Source organism: Chiloscyllium plagiosum, unplaced genomic scaffold, assembly GCF_037043375.1.
Source record: "Chiloscyllium plagiosum isolate Xiang-an unplaced genomic scaffold, Cpla_swu_hap1 HiC_scaffold_7, whole genome shotgun sequence".
NCBI lineage: Eukaryota > Metazoa > Chordata > Chondrichthyes > Orectolobiformes > Hemiscylliidae > Chiloscyllium > Chiloscyllium plagiosum.
This window is the reverse complement of record NW_028270145.1, coordinates 5309363-5321665: the sequence shown is the minus strand read 5'-3', so window position 1 is coordinate 5321665 and position 12303 is coordinate 5309363. Positions and strand designations below refer to the sequence as shown.

Below are 12303 nucleotides of genomic sequence, written 5' to 3'. Positions count from 1 at the left end.
TAGGAACCATCTTGTCTTGTGTTTGTGTGTCTGTGTTTGGAGAGTGGTTGTTTGTTGCATTAATATTTTGGCTGTTGTAAGGAATACACATTTATTCTTCCTTTTGGTTTGAACTTGCTAGAAAGCGTGTTCATCTCTGTTTGTTAAAGTGACAGCACTCCTCAAAAATTTGTCTTATTGTGGTTAATAAAAGGCGAGAAAGGGGGGAAACTTTCCTAGACTTCTCTCTGTTCGTTACAACAAGTCAATAAGAACAACTGTGAATGCCCAAAATAACAATAAAGACATATTGCTGGGTGTGCAGGTGTTTTCTTTCTTAATGGGTTGGGCACCCAATAAACCTGGGTGATAATTTTCCATCTGTAAAAGCCGACCGAGTCACATTTAGTTACTACCAATGTGGACATGGCTTTTGATACAGAACATTAATAAGTGCCTTGTTACTTCCTCAACTGGGATGAACACTTCCCAGGCCTCTGTTGACTTGCAGGGTTAGCTGAGCAGGAAGAATCTCAGTGCCTGTAAGGGGTATGCTCAGAATCTGTTGCTGAAACTGGTTTATCAATCCTGTTGGGTAAATACATGCAAAGGACTGGAAGTGCAGATTAAACAAGCAGGATTCAGAGCACGTCTAGAGCCCTGAGAGCAGTTTGGGTCCCCTTTATATAAGGAGCGATATCATTTCATAAAGGTTCACTGGAATGATCCCTGGAATGAAGGGAGTATCCTTTTGAGAAAAAGCTAAACAAGTTTCGCTTCGGCGGGTCGGTGTGGACTTGTTGGGCCGAAGGGTCTGTTTCCACACTGTAATCTAATCTAATCTAATCTAAAAAAAGTTGGCTCTCTATTCACCAGAGTTTAGAAGAATACAAAGTGTTGTCATTTAAATAAATGGGATTTTTTCAGGGCTTGACAGATTAAGTGTTGAGAGGGTGGTTCCCCTTAAGAGAGGGCATAGTTTCAGAATAAAAGACACCAGGAATTTCTTCTCTCAGAAGCTTGTGAGTCTTTGGAACTCCTTGCTGCAGAGAGCTGTGGGGGTAAAGTCTTTGTGTATATTTAAGGCTAACATAGATAGATTCTTGATTGGTAGGGGAGTCAAGGGAAAGGGTGGGAGACTAACCATGAGCAATTTTAGATCAGACATAACTCCTTTTGAATGGTGGAGCAGACTCAAAGCTGAATGGCCTACCCCTGTTCCTATTTCTTATGGTCTTCTGGTTTGTTGATGTCAGTCTCTTGCTGATGCCCAGTTTGCATCCTGCCAGAAGCAATCAGCTGAAAATCTCATTGCAGTCTTGATGCAAGTGTTGAATGCACAAGCCTCTCACTGTTTCTAACGCATGAGTTGCTTTGAGAAAGCCAATGCAAATATGATTACACTTGTGGTCATTAGGTGGTAAGACTGAGAAGGATAAAATTCAATATGGGTAAACAATCAATATTACACTTCAGAAGGAGAACAATTAACATCTTTAGGAATACTGTCAACTTACCTAAAGACAAAGAAGTTGAAAGTGACCCAGAAGTGTTCAACACGTTACTTCACACTGTGGGGTAACAAGCAACAAAGCAATAGAATGGTGAGAGGACACGGCTTCATAAGCATCTGATCAAATGTAAGGAGATTGAACATTATCGTCTTTGAAAAATTAATATCCAATATATGAACATCTTGGTAAGATTTATATTTATTGTAAATCTCCCCGTGACTGTGTGGGCTTCCTTCAGGTACTCCAGTTTCCTACCACAGTCCAAAGATGTGCAGGTTAGGTGGATTGGCCATGATAAATTACCCCATAGTGTTTGGGAATGTGCAGGTTAGATGGGTTAGCCAACGGAAATGCAGGGATTGGGGGGGGGGGTCTGGGTACGACGCTCTTCAGAGGGTCCGCATGGACCTGAGAAAGGAGAAAGTGAGGACTGCAGATTCTGGAGATCAGAGTCAAGAATGTGGTGCTGGAAAAGCACAGCAGGTCAGGCAGCATCCGAGGAGCAGGAGAAATGTTGTTCCTGGTGAAGGGCTCATGCCCGAAACCTCGATTGATGGGCTGAATTGCCTGCTTACACTTTGTAAGGATTCAGAGTATAGTTAATGGTCATTCACACTGGTGTTAGAATGGCATCACTCTAAGCCAATCTGATTAAGGATGGCCAACTTCCTTCTCTAACATCGTACCAAATGCCAATGGTGCCCATATTTGTTGCTTTATCTTCATTATTTTAACTAAATTCAAATTGTCAAAGTGCTTTGTGCCATGACAACAGATCATAAGCTGAGAACACCTGTAGGCATATCAAGCTTTTAATTACCATGTTTCTTTTTGAACAAGAAGGAGCTGCAACAAATGAATGACTGGGAATGTAAATTCTGAGCAGCAACATTCCGTAACTCTTTGTCAGACCTGTGTGGATTGTCACCAGCCTTAAGGAATATCCTGGAATATCACAAATGATAAGTGTCAAGTCATCTTCAAAGAGAAGGACTTGATTGAAGAAATGAATAACAAACTGAATGCAAGTTATATCAGACTGGAGAACAGGATGGGAATAAAGAGCAGGCTTGGTGAGAAACATTTTTGTGTTTTGTCCTTGAACAACAACAGGAGTTAAAAGCCAATTTTAGCAGTACCCTGTATGTATTAGGGAGAGAAGGTGCGTGTTATGAGGATCACCATATCCAGCCATGTGCTGAGTAAAAGGGAAGTTTGCTTTTCCCTTTCTTGGTTGGAAGCCAGAAAGCAAGAAAAGCCACAATTGAAAGGAAACATAACAAAGGTCATTCAGCTGACCTGTAAAGCCAAACATCTTAAAATCAATTGCTACCAATTACTGGTATCACCCAATGTAAGGGTCATGACATCCCATCATTTATACTGTGCAAGATTCAGACTCTGATCTGTACACCTGTTTAAATTTTTATCTACCTCTTGATTCACCTCTTGGGTGAATCTTTTTATTTTTGGTGAAGTCTGTGTTGTGTTGAGTTTTTTGAAGCGCTTTCTGTCACAAAGCCTAATAAATTCTCTTGCTGTATTTTACCAGACTTGCCTCATTATTTAGGCAATTAATTAATTGCTCTGTGGCATCCCTCTCATCTAATTTCTGCCCCTCTTGCCAAGTGCAAGATAGCCCAGATTCACCCACATTCCGTGTGCCTGTGCCATCTTTATAAGCCTGCTCTACACCAGGGCAAGCTCTGTCAGTCTGGAGTTGTCCTACATAGTTCCTGACAGTTGCCCTGGGACATGGCAAATTGGGGCAATTGGTGTTCCTTTTTTATTTAATCATGGGATGAGGGTGTCACCAGTGTTTATTGCCCATGCCTAATTGCCCAGGGTGTAGTTAAGAGTCAACCACAGTGCTGTGGATCTGGAGTCACATGTAGGCCAGACCAGGTAAGAATGGCAGTTTCCTTTCCTATTAGTGAATCATGTTAGTGGACCTTCCATATTCGTGAACCAGCTCATTTTTTTCCAAGAAACGACAATGGTTTCATGGTCATTAATAGTCTCTCAATTTTAGATTTTTAATTGGATTCAAATTCCACCATCTGCCACGGTGGGACTTGAACTCTGATCCCCAGAACATTAGCTGGGTCTCTGGATTAACAGACCAACGTTAATACCACTTGGCTGTCACCTCCCATCACCTACTGGACAGAGTGGTGCCAACATAGAACTTCCTCCTCCCCTGGCCAGCAGTATAGCTCATGTCACCAGACCATGCCCACCTGCTTGGAGTTTGCCACCCAGATTAAAGCAACTTCAGCCGGAACGGCCAATACTGAAGGAAAAAGAGCATTGCCATTCCCCATTCCACCTTTGGAGATTTGTGAGTTAAAACAGGTTTAATGCCACTCCTTGTTTGTATTCATCCTCTCGTCCTGTGAAGTTATGGACACTCGTATTCACTTTATAAAGAAGTCTGCATTTTTCTTGAAGGCAGAATAAATAATAATGCAAATGTGAGAAGTCATGGCTAAATGTAAAGATATGAATATAACTTTGTTATGCTTCCCGGTACAGTGAGCAAACTTAGTTTATTTCATCCAAACCTTTTTCTCATCGATTTGAGATTATTTTCATTTAGTTATGTTTTTGTGATTCACTATCCTGCATATTGAATGTTGACTGTGATAGAAGCAGGAGAAAGTGAGGTCTGCAGATGTTGGAGATCAGAGTTGAAAATGTGTTGTTGGAACAGCGCAGCAGGTCAGGCAGCATCCAAGGAACAGGAGAATCGACGTTTCGACGCTTATGCCCGAAACGTCGATTCTCCTGTTCCCTGGATGCTGCCTGACCTGCTGCGCTGTTCCAGCAACACATTTTCAGCTCTGATAGAAGCAGGTCAGTTATATGATCGATAGCAGACACAAGGGAGCTAATATCTATCTTTGGTTTTGGCAAAAAATGGTAAATACCTCCATCATGAACAAATACAAGAACAACTTACCAAGTCAGAAAGTTATGGATTTAAGAACCAATGTAGTGATGGGGCTATAAATTCCATGCTAACATCTCTGTACAGCATAGAAGTAATGCTGCACAATGGGAAATGCAGTCTCTCAAATAGGATTAAATCAAGATCTAACTGCCCTGACTGGACAAAGTAAGTTATTTAGGGGGTCTACTCAAAGCAGGCAGAGTTACTCTTCCCTGAGTCTTGGCCAACATTAATCACTCAATTATCTCATTGAATCACATTACCTGGTCATTATCACATTGCTCTTTACGTGAATCTACTGTGCACAAAACAGCTGCCACATTTCCTTTATCATCATTAGTGATACTGTACTTAAAGATACATAATTGTGTGTAAGACTCTTTGAAACGTTCTGTGAATGTGAAATCATAAATGCAAGGCTTTCTTTCTTAATATATTAGGGTAACAGTCTGAACAGAATTTTAATGTTTCTGCGTGGCAATTGCATTTTTCTTGTGACAATTTAATGATAAAATCATTTGCAGCAAACTCATCAAAGTCTTGAAAGTAAAGCATTGCCAATCCCAGAATGCCTTGTTTAAGACCTTTCACATCATACTTTTGGTGTGTCAGCAAAAGCAATTTGCAAGATTACTTGGGGAAATGTCTCTGAGCCCCAAATATTCTCATAGCAAGGCAAGTCTTAAGAATATCAGCCTTGTCCCTCACTATCTTGACATGAACTGCATGTTATGATCACAGCACTGAATTGAAGTTGTGCTTTCTAGCTCCTTCAAAGGATCCATCTGCTAGGCTCTGCATATTTGAATTAATTGAACAAGATCTTGTCTGATACAATGCTGACACAAACATCTGAGAGTGAGCATCTCATTGAACGGTTATCTCATGTAGATTATTTATTACAGACCCTTCATTGATGTAGGTTAGCACTGTTGCCTCACAGCGCCAGGGGTCCCGGTTTGTGTCACGGCTCAGGCGTCTGTCTGTGTGAAGTTTGCATGTTCTCCCCGTGTCTGCGTGAGTTTCCTCTGGGTGCTCAGGTTTCCTGCCACAGTCCAAAGATGAGCAGGTTAGCTGAATTGGCCAATCTAAATTGCCCATAGTGTTCAGGGATGTGTAGGTTAGGTGCATTAGTCAGGGGCAAACATAGGATATTAGGGTAGGGGAATGTGCTTGGGTGGGTTACTATTCAGTGGGTTAGTGTGGATTTGTTGGGCCAAAGGGCTTGTTTCCACGCTATAGAGATTCTATAATTTTAAAAAAAGACCTCCAGGATTTTGTGCTATATATTTGCAAGTGAGGATGGCACAAATTAGAGGGAGTTTGGGGGTAATGGTGATGTTCCCATTGCAACTGCTGTCCTCATCTTTCATTGTGGAAGAGGTTGCAGGTTTGGGAGAAGCCGTTATATCAGTGTATCTCATAAACGGCACACGACACTGCGATAGTAAAAATTGTGAATGTTTAACATAATTGATAGGGTATGAATGGAGCAAATAAACAATACCAAGAACTACAGATGCTGGAATTCTGAAATAAAAACAGATATTATTAGAAAAACTCAGCAGGTCTGGAAGCATCTGTACTGAGAAAGCAGAGTCTATGTGACCGTTCTTCAGAACTAATAGCAGCTAAGATAAGGTTGTATGTACTGCTGGAGACAGGGAGTGGGGCGAGTGATAACAGAGGAAGAGGGTGGGTGGAGATAGGGTCCATAGGAAGAGAAAGGCAGGCAAAGGCATGGAGAATAGTAAGCCAGGGTTCGAGAAAATCTGAAAATGGGATCATAAGTAGATAAAAATGGGCTGACTGTGCTGAAAGCAGCCCACGTGATGACAGGGTCTGGGCACTGGAGATGGGTAAATGACATGGAAGAAGGCATTCAGAAAGTAACATTATTGATCTCAATATTGACTCCTGAAGGCTGTAGGATCCCCAAGTGGAAAATGAGATGCTGTTTTTCTAGATTACATTGAACCTCGCTGGAATACTGCAGCAAGCCTGAGACAGAGATGTTGGCCAGGGAACAGGGTGGTGTATTGAAGTATCAGCTGGAAGCTCAAGATCATTTTTACAAACAGAATGTAAGTGTTCTGAAAAGTGGCAGCCCAGCCTGTGTTTCATCTACCAGTGCAGAGGAGGTCACATTGTAATCAGCGAATACAATATAGATTAGCTCCTCATCCCCCATTGGGATTGTCTAATGGTTATCCACTTCTTCCTGGAACAAAGACCTGTACCATTCTTATCCACCACACCCCTCCTCCATCTGGCTAGGCTCGACTTCACTTTGACAACTTTTCCTTTAGTTCCTCCCACTTGCTTCAGGTCAGAGGGGTGACCATCGGTGCCCGCAGTGTCCCCAGTTCTGCCTGTCTTTTTGTATGGTACATGGAACATTCCTTGTTCCAGTCCTACTCTGGCTCTCACTCAAAGCTCTTTCTCTGGTACATTGATGAAAGCTTTGGTGCTACTCTTGTTTGGTATTGGAAAACAATATCCATTTTGCTCTAAATTCCACCCTGCTCCCACCTTCACCTGGTCCATCTGACTCCCTTCCCATCTCTGGTTCCATTTCTGGGGATAGGCTGGTCACTAATATCCACTACAAACCAACCCACTCCCACAGTTACCTCGCCTATACATCCTCACATCCTGCTTTCCTTAAAGACTCTATTCCCTTCTCCTAGTTCCTCCATCTCTATCACATCTGTTTTGATCATGCCAACTTTGGCGAAGAGGCATCTGAGATGTCCACCTTCTTTCTCAGCTGAGGATTCCTCAGCACCATCATTGACAAGGTCCTTAGCTGGGTCCAACCCACATCCTGCACTTCAGCCCTCACCCTCTCTAATTCTTTCCACAACAACGAAAGACTCCTCCTTGTCTTCACCTATCATTCCCACCAGCATCCATATTCAGAGGATCATTAGTTGCCATTCCTGTCAGGTCCAGTAGATGCCACCAACAAAAACAAATTCCCCTCCCCTCCTTAGTCAACCTTCCACAAAGATCATTCTACCGGGAAATCCTGGCCCACTCCTCTTTCACTCCCAACAGCTCCCCCACAGCACCTTCCCCTGCAATTGCAGAATTTGTAACACCTGTCTGGTTACTTCATCCCTTCTCAATGTCCAAGGGCCCAAACATACCTTTCCAGGTGAAGCAGCACTTTACCTGCACTTCTCACAATCTAGTCCAGTGCATTTGCTGCTCACAACGTAGTCCCCTCTACAGTTCTGGGGATTGCTTTGCGGAACATCTACGTTCTGCTTGCAAAAATGACCCTGAGCTTCCAGTTGACTGCTCCTTCAACACGCCACCGCATTCTCTGGTCAGTGGTTCTGTTCCATGCTTGCTGCAGTGCTTCAGCGAAGCTCAGTGAGAGCTAGATGAACAACATCTCATTTCTTGTTTGGGGACACTGCAGCCTCCAGGACCCAATATCGAGTTCAATAATTTTAGAGCCTGAACACTTTCTTCCATGTCCATTCCCCACCCCCAAACCTCAGGCCCTGTCATCACACCAGCGTAGTCAACCTGTTTCCAACGACTGATGGTCCCCAATATCAGCTTTTCTTCCTCCTTGGCATAGTAGTAACTAGCAGTTTGTTTGTCTAACTGTCTTTCTCTGCCTCTGGGCTCCATCTCCACCTATCCTCTCACCCCTTTAACACTTGCCCCTCCACCCCTGTCTTCAGCATGTGTACCGCCTTTTACTAGCTACTATTGGTTGCAATGAAGGGTCAGTGGACTTGGAATAATGACTCTGCTTTCTCACCGCAGATGCTGCCAGACTCACAATAATTACTTTCAGTAGTTTTGGGTTTTTTTCGAGAAAGGAAATTGTTTTGGTTTGGATGTTGTTCAGATGTTTCAGTATTGTTGAAACATACTGTAGGGAGACAATATTCCTCTCCAGTTCTGGCTTATGCTTGGTTCTGGGAAGGTAGGGAGGTGAGCCCCTTGATCCAAAATACCCAGACTTTGATCTATGCCTGTTTGTAGCTGGTTAACATAAGTTCCTAATTAATCGTGTTACCTTTAGGTATGGGGAAGGTGGAGAAATTCACTGATAAAACGCCACTGAATTTCAGGAGGACATGGCTATATACTCCCAGGTTGGAAATAATCATTGTTAGGCATTTGTGTGGCATGAATCTTACCTGTAATTTATTATGGAAGGAAAAGTGAGGACTGCAGATGCTGGAGATCAGAGTGGAGAGTGTGTTGCTGGGAAAGTACAGCAGGTCAGGCAGCATCCAAGGACCAGGAGAATCGACTTTTCAGGCACATTCCTGATGAAGGGCATATGCCCGAAATGTAGATTCTCCTGCACCTTGGATGCTGCCTGACCTGCTGTGCTTTTCCAGCAACACACTCTCCACTCTGATCTCCAGCATCTGCAGTTCTCACTTTCTCCTGTGCAATCATCAGCAAACATCACACTTCTGATGTTATGCTGGGGGTAAGGTCATTGATGAAACAACAGAAGATGTTTGGGCCATTCATGCAGGGGTTCCTAAGGGTAGTATCCCAGACTCAGTGAGATGATTGGTTTGCCAAACCACAGCCTTTGTGTTAGCTTTGAGTCCAGCCAGTAGAGTGTGGGAGTATTCTATCTGGTTCCTTTTGACTCCTTTTGATTCAGGTTCCTTGACACTGCACCATGTCAAAAGATGTCATGTTCTCAAGGGCAGTCACACTTCCTCTCTGAAATTCAACTCTTGTTTCCATGTTTGAACCAAGACTGTAGTAAGGTTTGGAGTCAAATGGCCTCATGACATTTTCTGGTCATTGCTGGGTCTTATCAAGTTTCACTATCATGATGATTACTCACAGGCCTTGCTGCAAGCAGTACTGATTCATCTGGTAGCTCTCTGCCTTTGTGTCTTCACTCTTGTAGCTGCCTATTTTGTCTCTATTTGGAAATCATTGCTAATTATGCTGTGTGCACCAAAGTTATAGCTTAGTGCAAAAGCCTTTTTCGTTACAGGGCTCAGCTGCTCACTTTGACATGTATAATGAATATGTCTTCCAGACCTCCTCCAGTCTTTCAACTTGTCAGCTAGAATGTCAGGGGAATTCATCAGATGAAAAGCATGGAAATGATCAAACTATCATGCAGATTTGTGTTGTATTTTGCACTTGTACTTTCCCTGAGTCAGCCTGAGCAAGCATCCTTTGTTCTGTTAACTTTGTGGTCACCAACAATTCCCATTGTTTTATCTTCTTCTTGTGCAATCAACCGAAGAAAGACAGTACAGCAGGGTGAGTTACTGCATGACATAGTTCCAATTTCTAAGAGCCCTGCAGTAAATTGATTGCGCTCTGGCTGCTGCTTTTCCACCTTGTCACATTCACTAGGGCTTCATATGTCACACAGTTAATGATAGGCTCCTTCAGCAACTCAGCCGTATAAAGGATTCAACAACTTTAAGTAGCACAGATATCCAGACATAATATTGTACGGGCCTGTATATCAGCTTGTTAGTTTAATGCTGAGAATCTGTTTTCGCTTTCAACTTATGCCCTGGTGAAGTTTGCTTTCTTCCTCTGTTGGATACAACTTCAATGCAAGGGATATGGATGTGCAATAAGTCAACTTCTTTCAATTGCTTCTGGAACTGAAATGTGTGAATGTTACAACTTGCCCATGTTTCAGAAGGAAGCCAACTAAACAAGGCAGCGACCTGACATGTCCTATTTTTAGACAGAATGATTCTCTTTAAGTCATTTGAGTTTCTTGTGCACTTTGATTTGATGTCTTAAAGAAAGTAAAGGTGCCAATCATGGCTAACTCTAATGAAACCAACAAAGGGAGTGAATATGTTATGCCAAATAGAGCAGATGAAATACAGATATAAGCATCGGTATGAAAACTTATTTAATGCACTCTGAGATCAGAAAGCTGAACATGAAAGTAGCTGGAGCTTCCCACTTTCCATCTTTGCTGACTGACTGCCTTTTCAGTTCTGTTTGCATGCATTGCATACAAAGTCTTAAAATATTATTATATAGGCATGTAATTCTATTAATTACATAAAAGATTTGTGAAGAGTGCTAAAACACAATCATCGCTTGATTACGTTAATAGCTGTGCCTATTATGTTTGTTGACATAGTTGCGCCTGCAAATTACTTGTATAATGTTTATTATGCGCGCTTGCAACAATTCAAGCAACTGTCAGTAGAAAATGAAGACTGAGCTCATAACTGGGAAGATCAAATTAGCGCTGATTTAAGCCTATTCTCTAGAACATAGCTGTCACCTGCAAACCTCTACTCAGATAATGATAAACAGATTTGTGAATTAAAGGGCACCACTTGCAGATTTATGTGGCAAAATCCAACTTTCACTGGCTTGCACTATAACTGTTCCTGCTCAGCACAGTCAGCTTAAGTTATTGCCTGTGTTTCTGAACCTGCCACCAATAAAACTTTATTTTCGTGAGGTTGAAATAACTTAAACATGCATGTCCTTCTCAAAGCAGGCTTTCTTTGCCCACACAATAGATAGGCTTTAATATTTCTCAATGTCAGTGCACACTCACAGTCACTGTCAGTTTGCTTTTCTTAAAAATAGCCCTCAAGCTGGTTGATGGGGAGAGCTGGATGTGTGATTGGCCTGTAATCACAATGGAAAAATATAATGGATTATTGGATAGAAAAGCCAAGGAGGCGAATGACAGAATGCCACTTTGGAATGAGCTGGAGATCCAGTATTTTTAAATCACTGTCACCTAGAATAGCCTTACACTGCCTTTGTTCCAAGCATCAATAATCAACCATTTCTCATGGGAAAAAGAGAGAGCCAGAGCTGATTTGGAAGAGAAGAAACCTTGTGAGAAGCTGTCACTGTTTTACGTCTGGGCTACCGGTGAAAGACTTCTTTTCTTATTTACCACATTGGAACAGAATGCTACAACAATTCCCGTGGGTTTCAGGATCCACAACTAGAAATGAACAGTGCTTTTGTGGAAGGAAAAAAATATTTCTGAAACATTCTAGTGCCGTTCTGGTATACGAAAAAAGGAGGTTTTATTTCGGCTGTGCAAATCATACATTGAAATCCACAAGCCTGATTTTTAGCTCATCCTCCTGGTGGTCGAATGATTCCCATTGTGAAATGTAGAGTGTTGTTCAGAATCAGTACCTCCTGCTACAGACAGGCAGAGAATTGATAATACATAGAAGTTGAAACTTGATGATGCCATTGGATTGGAATGCAACTTGCACCCTGCATGCTTTAACTAGTAAAATATTCCAGTCAAAAGCTTTCATCAGTGCAACAACTAGTGCCCTGTAAGCTATAATACACAATTCAGTCCAAGTCACTATATTTACATGTTTGCATAAAGCATACTAAGAGCCTGTGCACTTAAATCACCCACTCAGTCCACATGACAAATACAGGGGGACATGGAAAAGAGTTTTTTTTTAAGGATCAACTTAGTTAAGTGTTAGGAAGGAAATTCTAGAGCCCAGGATCTCAGCTCTTGACTCTACAACCACCAATAGTAAAGAAATTAAGATGTAAAATGGGCAAGAGAACAGAATGGAAGGAGGGCAGATATCTTGGAGTGTTGGTGTGTTATACCAAAGTGGGTGAATGAGATAAGGGGCGGGGGTAGGTCATATAGGGATTTGCAAGCAAGCATGGGAATTTTAATACTAAAGTGTTATTTTATCAGGAGCCGATGCAGATCAATCAGCACAGTGGAGAAGGTGAAATGAGAGTCAGAATTATGGGAAAATGTAAGTTTCCAGATAGTAGTAGATGGGAGGCCAGGCAGGAGGGCAATGAAATAGATACATTTACAGGGACATAGCTGAGGATTTCATCCACAGCTGAGCT

At 42.2% G+C, this 12303-nt stretch overlaps 1 long non-coding RNA gene across 1 annotated transcript in view; it reads right to left on the bottom strand.

Moving 5' to 3' along the window:
• The window catches only part of LOC122551262 (uncharacterized), a 205945-nt gene that overhangs the window by 173634 nt on the left and 20008 nt on the right, over nucleotides 1-12303 (bottom strand). The window contains exon 3 of the long non-coding RNA XR_006312067.2: nucleotides 5354-5491. This is a non-coding gene — a long non-coding RNA (uncharacterized LOC122551262). The remainder of the gene's footprint in view (nucleotides 1-5353; nucleotides 5492-12303) is intronic.